This window comes from Ascaphus truei, chromosome 2, assembly GCF_040206685.1.
Source record: "Ascaphus truei isolate aAscTru1 chromosome 2, aAscTru1.hap1, whole genome shotgun sequence".
NCBI classification, from domain to species: Eukaryota; Metazoa; Chordata; class Amphibia; order Anura; family Ascaphidae; genus Ascaphus; species Ascaphus truei.
In genome coordinates this window covers 187,748,648-187,762,971 of record NC_134484.1, presented here as the reverse complement: position 1 = coordinate 187,762,971, position 14,324 = coordinate 187,748,648, and the positions used below count along the sequence as shown (strand labels likewise).

At 44.1% G+C, this 14,324-nt stretch overlaps 1 protein-coding gene and 1 long non-coding RNA gene across 5 annotated transcripts in view; one reads left to right on the top strand and one right to left on the bottom strand.

Annotated features, from left to right (window-relative positions):
- LOC142488620 (uncharacterized) overlaps positions 1-3,668 on the bottom strand; it is a 12,844-nt gene extending 9,176 nt beyond the window's left edge. The window contains exon 1 of the long non-coding RNA XR_012799537.1: positions 3,582-3,668. This is a non-coding gene — a long non-coding RNA (uncharacterized LOC142488620). The remainder of the gene's footprint in view (positions 1-3,581) is intronic.
- Positions 1-14,324, top strand: part of HIVEP1 (HIVEP zinc finger 1) — a 278,338-nt gene that overhangs the window by 58,708 nt on the left and 205,306 nt on the right. The gene's annotated exons all lie outside the window — the stretch shown is intronic.

Below are 14,324 nucleotides of genomic sequence, written 5' to 3'. Positions count from 1 at the left end.
AGATTTGTGCGGTCTCCCCAAATTGTGGCATTGCCAAGTGTGGGCGTCTTTTCGCCAGTGGACCTGCGCTGGCAGATAGTCATCCCAGGAGCAGCTCTGTTTATGTTGGAGTTTTATTCTCAGCTGGGACAGGGGAATGGACGAGTTAGATATAGATATTAAAGATCTACTGTATAGATACATATGTCTCTGCTTGGCGCCAATTCGACATTGGGATGGTATGTTTGTCTTTTTCATGGGTCCACCTTCTTGAGAGAGGTCCAAACTGGGGTTTCTAGGTGTCCAGTAAAAAATTAGAGGTAATATTGGACATGTATGTGTCCGGTATTACCTCTCTGGACATAGAGACCTGACGGACTTGGGGGGGCCGCAGTATTTCCCTGAGCATGGAGAGAGCAGGGCTGTTGTTAGGGGGCTGGGCAGATTCCACTACCCTGATTGGCTGCTGCTGGGTAATGCAGCCAATCAGGAGAGGTGGCAGGAGCGTGGAGATGGGGCCAAGGAGAAGAGGAAACAGCATGGAGCAAATAGAGGGGTGTGTGGTTGTCTCGAGCGCGTCGCACCTTTCACGTCCAGTATTTTTGGAGAAGCCACCTGGCAACCCTAGTCGAAACAGAGGACTGAAACATTGATTACAAAGGGATAAATACGTATTCAATCAGATGAAGTCCATGCGAGTGCCGCCTTTGTCCAAGAAAATAAAAAGGGGGAAAACCTATGAATCTTGGACCCAAACTGTCTTCTTTTTCTTCTTCTTATTATTATTTCTTCTCTTGAGCCATAACACTGCAATGAACTTTTTTCCCCCATGTATTTCTTTATTCTTTGTTTTTGCTCCATGCCAGAGACCGTAACCTATACTCCTATCGTGAGGGTTTGGAAATGAATATATTACTGTGGTTGTGGTTGAGCAGTTCTGTAAATCTTGTTCCCCACAAAGCTCAGATCTGCATGTTTTGATAAATACAGTAGGTGCATGACAAATTTCTATTCCCACAGTGCACAGTATAAGGGTGATTTATTTTAGCATTCTTCACATTATTTTCTCTTAGAATCCACCAGACTTTTTCAACTGTATTTATCACCATATGTGTTTGCAATCCCTGTTGCCAAAAAAAACATCCCTTTGGAAAGATTGTAACAATCTGATTGGTTTCCCTAAACAAATGTAACTATTCTTAGCACAAATATCTGTCTGCTTTAGTTTGTTAGAATATTACACACATTTTCTTTGGAGCCTCATGAATGGGGGAGCGTTTGTCATTCAAGTGTTTTCTTTCCCCTTGTCCCCACCCTGTTCTTCAGCAGAGAAACTCTTGAAAACTCTTGTTCAACACACTGTAACATCACACAAAGGGAATAGCCAGAGGAAATTTAATTGTCCCACGTCTGAGTCCACTATGTTTACAAATGAAAGTTTGACAAATATTTAACAATGCTTGTAGATGTCTGATTCTGGTAAAAGAAAAAGATGCGAATCGCCCCGACTTAGCGCACTGAACTTCACTGCCATCACTACACTTTGGTCCTAGGAGGGATTGACCCGTTAAGGATATGTCTCTGTGTGTGTTTGTGTGTGTGTGTGTAATCTATAATTGAGGCAGTGTTTTGTTTTCCCCATTGTAATGAGAGAATTTTACAGAGCAAATGTTTTGGACCCCCTTATGGTTGAGAAATACTCTGTTTCAGGGTATTCACGCACATCAACGTTTTTAAGTCAAAAGATACCAAATATTTCATAATGCTCTACACATTCTGCGGGCATCACCACATGTAGTGATGGGCTGCCGTTCTGTTTTGTTCACTGCTGCTCTCTGTCCCTTTCTGGCGCTTTCCACAGCTTGCCTCTTTCCCTGGCAAGAAGGGAACCAGCTGACTTTATGGGTACAACCGGTTACCAGCAGGGCTATGACTTCCGGTGTCATGGGACACTCCCCTTCACACACATGCCCATACTAGTGCGGCCTCACCCCTCGCCAACACATCCATGTTCCTAGCTGTGTTCCCATTGATAATGAGCAGTGGAAGTGGGGAGCATCATGAATTATTTTGTTTATAGATTAACACGTGGTGGTTCACAATAGTAGCTGTATTGTTCCTGGAGATGTGTTCGAATTTGTTGTATCTTTCAGTGAACAGATTACCGAAGTTCGGAAATCTCTGTAAATATAATTTCATCAATAAGGGCTGTAATATATAGTGCGCGAGTGTGCACTACCGTGCGTGTCAATGATAATTGCAGGGTATGACCCTGCAGTTGCTATACTTCAGGCGCGCGCGCACGGCTGTGAGCGGTGGCACGGCAGATCTGGGAAAATACAAGAAATTTGTATTTTCGCGCTGCGAGCCAATCACAGCGCGGCCTGACGCTGTGACATCAGAGCCGCGTGCACTAAATTAACTAAACACACACGCCATGTGCATGCGCAGTGCCGGGCGCGCACCCTAGCCTGCACTATATAAACAAACACTCCTGTTTGGGCTATTTAGTGGTATCACAACCTCAAATCAATAATTGATAAAGAGAAGGAAGTTTGTTAGAGAACTTGGACACATTTTAGGGAGACATATGGCAGTTGATTTAATTTTTCTTTTAATAATTCAGTGGGTTTTTTTTATTTTTTAAATCCCCACTGAGTTTTATATTCTGTGAAATTTACAATCCTAATGTTTTTGAACACGTGGAATATGATTTGTGATTTAATAATAAAGCACAGTGTGAACATGCTGATGCCTCAACATTTTTACATTTCTGAAGTCTAGTAATAACATTCCCTTGAAATAGTTTATTTTACTTTTGACAAATAGACGCCTTTCAGGTGCTTGTAACTTTGGAAATGTATGAGTTTTTAAAAGACATGTTTGAAGGCCACTTGAACAGTGCATTTTTGAGATTTCTCATCTACAAAATCTAGTTTGGACAACATTTTTCTTTTTAAGTGGTAAAGTATGATTGGGTAGAGTGCTATAAAAAAAAGCTTTCTGCAATAAAATCACAAATTCTATAAAATATGTATTACATAACATACTAGCTGAATGCTTTCGCATAGATTTGGAAAAGTGGATGTTCTTTATCAGAGTATAATTCTATAGGTGTAATTCTATAGGTATCATTACTTAATGTTCTGACCCAGCAGTGACATAACTCGGTGATGGTTACTATTGGTTAAATATTGCTCAGTTGTTTTGGCTTTTTTTATTCATAGTTTTTTTGTTTGTTTCTATCCTGCTACATTTTAATGGCCAATGACTTCTCAGAATATCAGCCATTCCAACAAAAACCTGCTTCAAAGTTGTTGTTGTTGTTGTTGTTACTTTTAATTAAAGTTCTGGGCACACAGACCCTACAACTTCTTAACTTGCACCTTTCGTGACAACATTATATTTTTGATAAATATCTTTTTGTAATTTAGTTTTACCTCACATACTGTATATAGATGTAATCCAAAGAAAAAACTGTCCTGCGCTTCGGTAGTCAGTAGTGGCACCTATGGTGTCAAATAGTCATTTAGGCTGGGAAAGAGGGAGCTATTATGACCACTAGAATGACCGGGGTGGGAGGGAAATGAAATAACCCTTACCTATATAACAACTCCGGTCTGGGTCCTGCTCTCCTCTATTCATCAGCTTCCGCGTGCAGCCTTCTGTAAATATACAAGGAATGGAGGGGCTCCGGCACAACTGCGCATGACAAACTCCAAACAGCTCCCAGATGAATTCAACAAAACTTTATTCGCACAAAAACACACTAGGGCTACACCACGATCTCCCCCTCTACGCGTTTCACCCTCTGGTATATGGCTTCGTCTCGGAGTGGGGAGACGTGGTATGAGCCTGAGATTATATCTTAAAAAAAGCCAGCGAAAACGGGTAAAACTTCCCCTTCGAGGAAAAATTGCCCATAATGCAACAGCATAGTCAAACAGATGTATAAAGTGCATAAATTTCATACAAAAGCCTACATATTGTGATATATTAATAATATCTATATTAGGCTCCTCTTATTGCAAGGCAATAACTCAAAGGGTATCTAAAACTTGATTGCAACATTGCAAAGTAAAACTGCGCCCCTGATAGTAATATTTCATTAACAAAAGACAGCCTCAAACCCAATGAACTTAGTAAAAGTATAACAAGATACATTTCACATAAGTAATCATATATAAAAGCTAAATTAGGGCTGATACCTTAAGTCTTGATATAATTCAGGGGAAACAGCAAAGAAGGGGTGGAGGAAGGGAGGGGGAGGGGGGGCAAGAAAGGGGGGGGTGAACATGGAGGAGGGAAAGGAAGAGAAAGAGAACAGACGCGGAGGATGAATAACAAAACATCTATAATAAAGTGAACTAAATAATCCTAATTTACAGTTTAAAATATGCAAAGACAAAGCAGATCAATATGAAAAGGAATATATCTCCATGTTCACTCCCCCCCACCCCTCCACCGCTCCCCCAACTCCCCCTCCCTTCCTCCACCCCTTCTTTGCTGTTTCCCCGGAATTATATCAAGACTTGAGGTATCAGCCCTAATTTAGCCTTTATATATGATTACTTATGTGAAATGTATCTTGTTATACTTTTACTAAGTTCATTGGGTTTGAGGCTGTCTTTTGTTAATGAAATATTACTATCAGGGGCGCAGTTTTACTTTGCAATGTTGCAATCAAGTTTTAGATACCCTTTGAGTTATTGCCTTGCAATAAGAAGAGCCTAATATAGATATTATTAATATATCACAATATGTAGGCTTTTGTATGAAATTTATGCACTTTATACATCTGTTTGACTATGCTGTTGCATTATGGGCAATTTTTCCTTGAAGGGGTTAATAGTTTTACCAGTTTTCGCGGGCTTTTTTAAGATATAATCTCAGGCTCATACCACGTCTCCCCACTCCGAGACGAAGCCATATACCAGAGGGTGAAACGCGTAGAGGGGGAGATCGTGGTGTAGCCCTAGTGTGTTTTTGTGCGAATAAAGTTTTGTTGAATTCACCCGGGAGCTGTTTGGAGTTTGTCATGCGCAGTTGCGCCGGAGCCCTTCCATTCCTTGTATATAGATGTATGTTATTTTTCTGATAATTCATTACTTTAATAATTCATTCATAAAGTAATTCCTTACTTGAAATGTATTTCCGCCCGTGTACTGTCCACTCAAACACTACTTTTCTTTCTTTTCTGCCCTCCCTTTTTCGAGTGCCACTTGACATAGCGACTTCTTCCAGCACAGTGGATTTTTTTCTTTGTGCGATTTATTGTGTTTTGTAATCTAAATGTGCTGGATACACTTACAGCCATATGGAGGATAAAGCAGCACTAGCAAGCAATTCTCTCAAGGATCTGGACGAACCTGTTGATGGTACTACAGTATATGTATATATATATGTATATGTGGTTCACCTGTGGTTTTACATTCCCATGTGATTCCCCCGTGGCTTGTGTGAAGGGTTTTGGGATTGGCCCCAAGAGTCTCTAACAATAGGCATTACATGGCGGCATGTCTTCTGTGTTTTATACTATTTTGTAGATGCACAGTAATGACACTAGCCCACGGGAGAAGAGTACTTATTATACGGACAGCACTTATTAGGGCTTAAGTGGAATGGCTTCTAGCAAAGAACTTTAGTTTTTTTCCCATGTCCTTTTGGCAAGCTGCGCTATGAATTATATCATGTTCCATTTGTATTAATGTTGGAAAAGGATAAACATTTTTCCATTTTAGTGTTCACTGTTTCATGCATCAAAATTTCCTAAGAAATTTAGAAGAGCACTCATATTTCTAGGCTAATGAAAGCATGGGGGATTTTTTTCTTCTGTATGTCGTTCTTACGTTTTCTTTTGCACAGACAGTGTGATTAGGGGTTATTCATCAAACTGTGAGTGATGAGTGGGGGGTAGGGGGGTGTGGGGGGGGGGGGAGAACTCGTATTATCTTCAATGAGTTTCCATGCAATGGTGCCCTGTACGTCACCATCATAGTTTAATGAGTTAGTGTACTTAAAATAAAGACCTCTTAGAACAAGCGTGAATTAATGGAAATGATTATCTATAATATATTAAACTATGGTGATTGATACCCTTATTAACCACTTGAGAGCAGGGATGCCCACAACACACGGGTGCCTTGACATCTTGGCATAGTGGCCCTGTGATCCCTTGTGCAGTGATCACATTATATAGTATATGTATATAGGTTTTGAGCCCATTTCACACGTTTCCCTTTGTACAAGTCATCGCCTGCTTTGGTATCTCTCCATCATTGCCTGCAGCGTTCACAGGTCACCGACGTAGGGAAGTGATTTTATGACATGCTTTTCATTTTTGTTTCCATTGAGAAAAACCTGTTCCTGTGAGCGCATTCCTATCGTGAGTATAACATGTTCATCAGCGATATAGAAAACACAGGGGTGGAGTAAGGAGGTGTAGTTAAGGAATTTGGAACAGGCTGTGGGAGGCATATGGACAAACTATGGAGTATTATTAATCAGTGGTGTTCTCTGGTCAGTAGAGGGCTTGTCACATTTCCCTTTAATAATGTGTGTATTTGCAATCTGATTCTACCTTCACAACTCGGTAGCTACTGAGTAGGCTTGACTGATGAACCTAAAAGGGTTTTTGATGGATCAGTTGGCTTCACACTCCTTTTTTTTCTTTTTTCCTTACTATTATTTATAATGCTGTTTTGCCGGTCTTCCAAATGGTCGGGGAAACTAAACGATGCATACATTGTTTGTTCAGAATATCAATATCTGGAGCTTGGATACTGCATGGTATATAAGGAGCAGTTTTAGGTTGGCCGGGCCTTTTGTAATGTATGAAACTCCATTGCATTTTTAATTTGAGATAAAGTTGAGATATAAGTACTTCTATCTCCCGAGTTCTTTATTCTTCATGTACTCTAGGAATTTTGGTTGTCATCAGAAAATCCAAACCCCTTGTAAACACAAATCGAACTACAAAAGTGATTTGCTGAGGTTGTTCAGGTTCTGACTTCTTTGCACACAGAATGTCAGCAACTTTCCGTGGCGGTGAGCAGGCAGCTGAGAAATGGTGTTCCACATACGTAAGCTTATGTAACGGTGCCCTATAGCTGCGCTGCCAAGTGCCGGGCTCCCTGTTTACTTTGGCAAGCACACACGGCAAAGAAACATTTGATCTAAATGCGCATGGTTGCGGAAATAAAACTGCAGGCGTGGACCTAAAAAAATATTCCACCGTCATATTAAACTGGGGAATGGAGAGGAGCCATTCATAGCAGTTGCCCTTCTCACTGCCTGGACAGGGGCACAGCACTCGGCTGCTCAGCTCAGACGTACCATCAAGCCTTTCTAGCTAAACCAATGGCATCTTGTTTATTTAATCTGGACATTCAGTTTGTATTTCTTTCGTCTCTTCGTCCACTTGTGTCACAGCCTGAACTTGTTGGATATGTTGGTCTGTAATTACTAGGGTTGCTTACGAGACATCTGATTGTCAGTTGCCACAGACTTCGCAGGATAACCTAAAAAAAAAAAAGAGCTTTTAGGGGAAGTTTGTAAAAAGTATTCAAAACATTTGCTATCCGTTGAAGCATAGAAAAAAAAATTAAAATACACTTGTTTAACAACTTTTTTTTTTAAAATCACCTACATTTACCTCATTAAACATGTCTGCCTTTAGTTCAATTTGATTCTACTACTGGGCTGCCCCTGTAAGTTGCTGGGTATGGGGCACTAACTTGTGACTGCGACACTGTACTATTGTGTGCACTGCCCAGACTGCAGACCCAAATAGCCTAATGTTATGTTATTTGGCAGTAATTCCACTTATAAGGGCCTTAACTCAGCGGTGTGCAAAGTGGGGGGCGCGAGATTCGCTGCGGGGGGCGCGGGGTTTACAGAGTTATCCTTACTTACCTTGATTCAGACGCTCCTGGTGAAGTGTCGCGAGGACGTCTGAATCAAGGTAATGGGGGGGGGGGGAGTGAGGAGAGGGGGAAGGCCAGCAGGGGGGGGCGCAGGGGAAAAAGATTGCGCCCTCCTGCCTTAACTGGCATGATAGTAGTTACAGTGACTCTGTTACATTGAATTAAATGACAGACCTTGATGGGGGTTTAAAGCAGAGTTTTGCAAAGACTAAGGTTATCAATACTCCAATTCATTCTGATGCTTTGTCAACAATTAGAAGCAAAGTTTGAAAAAGAAGCAAGAGCTACACTACATTACAAAAAAGCATTTTGCGGTAAGATTGGAAGGAGGAGCGGCTCAGTGAGTAACACCGAGTTTGCAGCAGGGGAGCCTGGTTCAATTCCCGGTGTCGGCTCCTTGCGACCTTGGGCAAGTCACTTTATCTCCCTGTGCCTCAGGCACCAAATACATAGATTGTAAGCTCCACGGGGCAGGGACCTGTGCCTGCAAAATGTCTCTGTAAAGAGCTACGTAAAACTAGCACCGCTATACAAGAACATCCTAAAAAAAAAAGATTGAATGCTCTGTAATGTAAAATGAACGCCTTATTTTACACATCTATATACTGTATAAGTTCATTTGAAATGTATTGTATACCTCCCAACCCAAGGCCGTAGAGGTGCCACTCGGCTAGATTCACTAAAATACAGATGTACCTTCTCTCGCGTTACCACCATTCACTACCATGGCAGTGGCACGAGCAAAGCAGTTTGCATTTTAGTGGCACATTTTCAGTTCCACAAACCCCTCTACACACTCAGTGCCCTTACACGCTTACACAGTCACTCACTTTAACACACAAATATACACACTGATACACACACTCATCCTAGCACATCCTGCCTCCCTTCTGCAGTTCCTGTTGCTCCTCCCCATCAGGAGAGAGGCTGCTCTGATAGGACAGTGGGAGGCTCAGGGAGCCAGCAGTGCGACTCATTGGCTGAGTTCTCCCTCTTACCTCTATTTCCTGTGCTGCCACCTGGAAACAACATTCTCTCACCTATAACAAAAGAGCTTAGATAAACATTGTAAAAACACCTCCAATTATTCAATTACCATGGAAACATTGAGGCCCATATTTTGTAGGTGGAGCTATTCCACAAGACACCTTTCAGCCTAGTCAGGTAAATGGGCTGCAATATGCAGCCAAATTGTCTTGTAGGGGTAATATGGAATAGCACTGCTTAGTAAATATGGATGTTAATGTTTCAAGAATAATCTAATAGAAGTTCTATTAAAAATAATCATAGACAATCACCTCCATTTAAACTGTTAGACTGATCACTAACTCACGTTGGACCTAGGCCCACATGGCATCTGCTAAGACTTTACTACCACGGGCAGTTGAGGCATTAGCATATGGAGTAGGCCAAACCTAACAAACACATCATTCCCGTGCTCCGTGTGAAGCCTTCTTTGTGGTTATATAATTCTAAAATAGTTATCTTCTCAAACTAAACGTCTGTCTAAATAGCCCCTCGTGGGCTTGAGAGGCCAGAAATGCATTTGGCTGCAATATATCGCACACACCCCTCAAGTAGTGAAGGGAATGGTGGTTAGCTTCTGCATTACATGCAGTATACATGACCTTAAAGCAAGGGTGCGCAAACTGGGGGGCGCGGGATTTTCTAGGGAGGTCCCGCGCTCTTCCCCAAGGCATTTAAATGAAATGCCGTGGGAGGCGTGAGGCCTCTGTAACGTCTCTTTCCTGCTCACAGCCGGCTGTTTGGCAACGTATCGCCATGACAATGCGGCATCAAATGACGCTGCGGGGTCAAATGGCAATGCGTTGCCCTGGCAACATGACATCTTATGATGCTGCTGAAGCCCGAGAGCAGGTGGGGAGGAGGAAGGGGGGGCGAACTGAAAAGTTTGCGCACCCCTGCGGCTTAGAGGAAGGTGGTTAGCGTCTGTATTACATGCAGTGTACATGACCTTAGAGCCTGCGATATTGCTCCCCCAGCTCCTCCCCCCCGAAACATATCCGAAGATAAAGTGCACACACAATGGTCCGGAGGAACAATAGCCACAGCTTTTATTAAAATACAGAAAAACAGGAGTGCTAACCCTGCCACAGTGCTCCACCCACTGGTAAGGCCAAGGGTGCTCAAACCACGGCCCGCAAACACCACAAGCCGGACACTACACAGTCCCAGCTGCTCAGCTGGCTCATCGTCGGCTGCGAGATGGGTCTAGGTACCAAAAGCACAATGAGCCTGGCGAACTTGCCAATTAATGCCACCACCAGGCATTACAGTATCGGTCAGCCCCGTCTGGCAAGGTTACCTCACACTGACCCCCCAAACAGCTGCCTTGGCAGAGGCAACATAACGCCCCAATGAACACCTCAATATGAATCTATTGAACCTTTTATTATATATATATATATATATATATATATATATATATATATATATATATATATAAATAAAAAAGAGAGAGCGCACGCCCCATAGCGTAATACTGTTGATTTAATATTAAATACTCACAAGAGTAAAATTCAATTAAAGCATTGTGTGAATAATTCACCACCATCCGGTATTTTGGATGTGGTTTATCCAATTGAGAGCAGCCGGAGACCCCCACACCAGCATCAATTATCTACAACTTTTCATGGATTGATCTAAAAAGGACTGGTTGGACTTTTTTCCTTTTTATTTTCATTTCTTTTTGCACTTTTTACATTATTGATATAATTTGTGGTGTATTGTGTTATATATTTTTGTTGATAATGTATGTATTTTTTAGAATTAGACACACCTGCATTTTTACACAGCACAGTTTATTTAGATTAATTAACACTTTAGTCACTATTTAGTATATCACTATTTTTACTTTGGCGCTACATTTTATATATATATATATATATATATATATATATATATATATATATATATATATATATATATATGACGAGACCACGACTATTCTAAAGCTTGCCTTAAACTAGCCCGGTTACATGCTGGGTATGTTCTGGGCTAGTTTGAGGCTAGTTTAAGGCATTTCTGCATTGACTAATGACCCATAGGATTAACACAGCAGGGATCCCTGACAGTCCCATTCAGTTTGAATGAGACTGGCAGGGACCCCCGCTGTTAATCTGATGGCCCATTAATCAATGCAGAAATGCCGGGGTGAGTTTAAGGCATGTGTCCAGCATGTACCTGGGTCTTTTTGGCGATTGCCACTGGTTTGTGTTACAATAGTCGCAGTCTCTGCTGTATATATTTATTTTTAGAGAGCACAACAGAAAAGGTAGGGAGGGTGTGAAAACTCAGTGAGGGGCGCAGAATGATTTCCTGTCCCTCAGCGTGTTCCTAAATCTCTTGCCGCCAGCCGAACTACTCCCCCGTCACAAGGTAAAGGTGAGGAAGAAGAGGGAGGGGGGAGCCTGGGCCCAGCGGTCATGATGTTCATCGCATATGGCTACGTGGTTTAATGCTTAAGTCATGGTAATTCCTTTCATTTTTACTTCCAGATTTCTGGTCTTCTTGGAGGATGTGCAGTGAGGACCTATTTGTAGAGCATGTGTCCTGATCTGTGTGACTGGATTACTGTTTGATTTCAAGTGCTGTTTTGTATTAAGTGTGGAGTTAGATCCGGAAGGGAAGTGCTGTGCGGTGTATACTAGTGCAGGGGTGCACAAACTGGGGAGGAGGGGTGCAATATTTTCAGGGGGGGGGGGGGGGGGCTCGGCAGTTACATAGGCCCTGCACTCTTTCCAAGGCATTTAAATGAAATGCCGGGGGAGGCGTAAGGCCTCTGTTAACTCCCTTACCTGCTCTCTGTTGGCTCTTCAGCGACGCGTCGTCATGGCAACGTGGGGTCGTGATGCGTCGTCATGGCAATGCGTGTCAAATACGCTGCAAGGTCACGTGACCCGCGGCGTCATTTGATGCTGGATCCTAGGAGAGGGGGGGGGGGGGCGTGAGCACTGGGGCTGCCAGGCAGGGGGGGGGGGGTGCAGCTCAGGAACTTTACGCACCCCTGTTGTAGTGTGAACTAGCAGGGGTGGCTGAACTTGGGAGTGTACAGTGGGCTTAGATGCTGCTTTACTGTTGGGCAATGACTTGGGTCGACTCTGATGCAGCTACGAGGATGAAGATGCCATAGCTGCGGTGACTCGGAGCCAGAGTCGCTGGGCTCCCGTCCCAGACTCGGCTGCGATTCAGTGTCCCAATCCTGAACCCATCACTTCCCAGGCCTTGGAACCCCAGTCGTGGACATTTCGGAGAAGGTTGACGTGAAGTCGAGCAGAGCCTGCCTTGACTCATACTGATATCCCTGACTGTGTGACTAGGGCCAGTGGGCCGGAGCAGAGCCAGACATTACGGGATGCCGTACGGACGGACCCGAGCTTGGAAGGCATGAGGCAGCGTGTTGCAGATCCGTTCTCCGAGTCTGGATGCAAGTGGATTCTGTGGCACAGTGGACTCTTATACCGGGAAGAAGCCCTGTCAGCTCAGGACAGACCATGGACAGCCAAATGTCAGTTGGTTGTACCTACTAAGTACCGCGCACAGTTGTTGCACTTAGCGCATGCGATCCCGCTGGCAGGGAATCAGGGTTACCCGTACGAGAGCCAGGCTGACCCAGACTTTCTAATGGCCGGGGATATCTCGGGAGGCATCGACGTTCTGCCGTACCTGTGATGACCTGCCAGAGAGTGAGGAGGCAAGACGATTGGGCGAAGGCCCCCCTGAAGCCACTACCGGTGATAGGGGAACCATTTCAGCGGGTAGCGGTAGACATCATAGGGCTTCTGATGATTCCCAGAAGGTCAGGGAAAAGATATATTTTAACGTCGTGGTCTCTGTGACCAGTTGCAAGGAGGTGGTAGCTCTTTCCTCAATTGACACCCGGAAGGTGGCTGAGGCACTGATAAATATTTTTTACTAGGGTAGGTTTTCCTAGTGAGATCCTGACTGAAGCAGCTCACTCATGAACTGTGCTCCCTGGTCAAAGTCTCTGGGCTGCGTGCGGGGTGACCTGTGCGGAGGCACAACCCCCCTATCACCCTCAAACCAACGGACTGTGTGAGCGATTCAATGGCACACTGAAGCAGATACTGCGGGCATTTGTGGAGGCCGAAGGAGGGGACTGGGAAGCACACCTGCAGCACTTACTGTTCGCATACAGGGAGGTGCCACAGGGTCTACCGGTTTCTCACCCGTCGAGCTTCTATATGGGTGCCGGGTCCGTGGACCGCTCAACTTGTTTCGGGAGGGATGGGAGGGGTAGACCCCCACAACGGATGTGAAGGTGCTCCAGTATGTGGTGGAGCTCCGAGATCGGTTGGCAGATCTGATGGGCTTAGCGCAGGCTAACCTCAAGGGTGCTCAGACAAGGCCGAAGCGCTGGTATGATAGAAATGCCCGTAATAGAGAGTTTATCCCGGGTCAGCAGGTTCTTGTTCTGAAGCCAACTCGCCAGAACAAACACCTAGCTGCCTGGTCGGCCTGTATCTGGAAATCCGGAGGGTGAACAAGTCAAATTACGTGGTGGCTCTGGATCAGGAGTTAGGTAGAGATCAGAGTTACCACATCAACATGTTAAAAGAATATCATGCGATTGGCGGTGTGTAGCCCACCATGGGGAGATGCGGCAAGCAGAGCTCTGTACGATCTCCTAGGGGAGGCTCTGTAGAGGACATGGGGATGGGGTCCCAGCTCGCGGCTTCCCAATGGAAGCAGGCATGAGAGTTGTTAGGTAGATATGGGAGTCTGTTCACAGACAAGCCGGGACGGACTCACCTCACTGATCAACCGGTCAATACTGGAGATCAGAGGCCCCTTCATATGTTCGCCTACCGAGTGTATGTGGAGGTAAAGCAGAGCATGGAGAAGGAGATTGAGGAGATGTTGGAGATGTATTTATTTATAACATGTTTTACCAGGAAGTAATACATTGAGTTACCTCTCGTTTTCAAGTATGTCCTGGGCATAGAGTTGACAAATGATACATGGATACAAATACAGTTACATAAGTGAACAGGGTATACATTATATACAACACATTGCATGCACAGTTAAAGATAATGTATATTATAGGCGTAAGTAACAGTTACAAACCAGATTAATATGTGAGACAGCTTTAGGAGATGGGAGTGATCTCCAGGTCACAGAGTCCCTGGGACTCGCCAGTGGTCCTTGTTCCCATAAAGGATGGAACCACCCGGTTCTGTGTAGCCTACCAGCAGTTAAATGTCCAGACAGTGTCGGATGCCTATCCCTCCCATGCCACGGATGGATGAGCTGTTAGACGAGCTCGCCAGGGCAAGGTATCTGACCACCATGGATCTGAGCCGTGGGATTCTGTCAGATCCCATTGACCAGGAGGCGCGGGAGAAGTCTTCATCACCCTGTAACAGGGGACTTATC